This window comes from Serinus canaria, chromosome 7, assembly GCF_022539315.1.
Source record: "Serinus canaria isolate serCan28SL12 chromosome 7, serCan2020, whole genome shotgun sequence".
NCBI classification, from domain to species: domain Eukaryota; kingdom Metazoa; phylum Chordata; class Aves; order Passeriformes; family Fringillidae; genus Serinus; species Serinus canaria.
In genome coordinates, this window is record NC_066321.1 from 19,596,509 (window position 1) to 19,597,011 (window position 503).

Consider the following 503-nt stretch of genomic DNA (forward strand, 5'->3'; position numbering starts at 1 on the left):
TGCTGTATGATTGCTACAGGATTACATGCTGTCGTGTCAATTATTATGTACTCTATTTTTCTCCTTTTTCCCCCTCTATCTTTTCTTAATTCGGTAACTGCGTCTACTAGACCCATTTTGTATCCAGGTGTATTCTTCAGCTCCACTGTTGAGTTGAATGTTGAGCAATGTTAGGATCTCACAAAAGGTATTTAGAAAAGTTTTAGGATTGTTATTTCTTTGTTTCTTTGGTTTTTTAATTGAAGCATTTAAAAATCTTGAAAAGTAAACATGCAAAATTTCCCATTCACACATAGAAAAATGGAAAAATCTAATAAAACCAGTTTTTGGTAACTCACCAATCTTTTAGCCTTGTGAACATTGTGACTCCTTGTTTTAACAGGGCATGGTGATAAATATATACAAAGTTTGCTGCCTGCCAACTTGACTAACTTATCTTGCTTTTTGTATCATGTAAAGGTATCAATCAGACTTTCTAAATACTAAGACATAACATTATATGC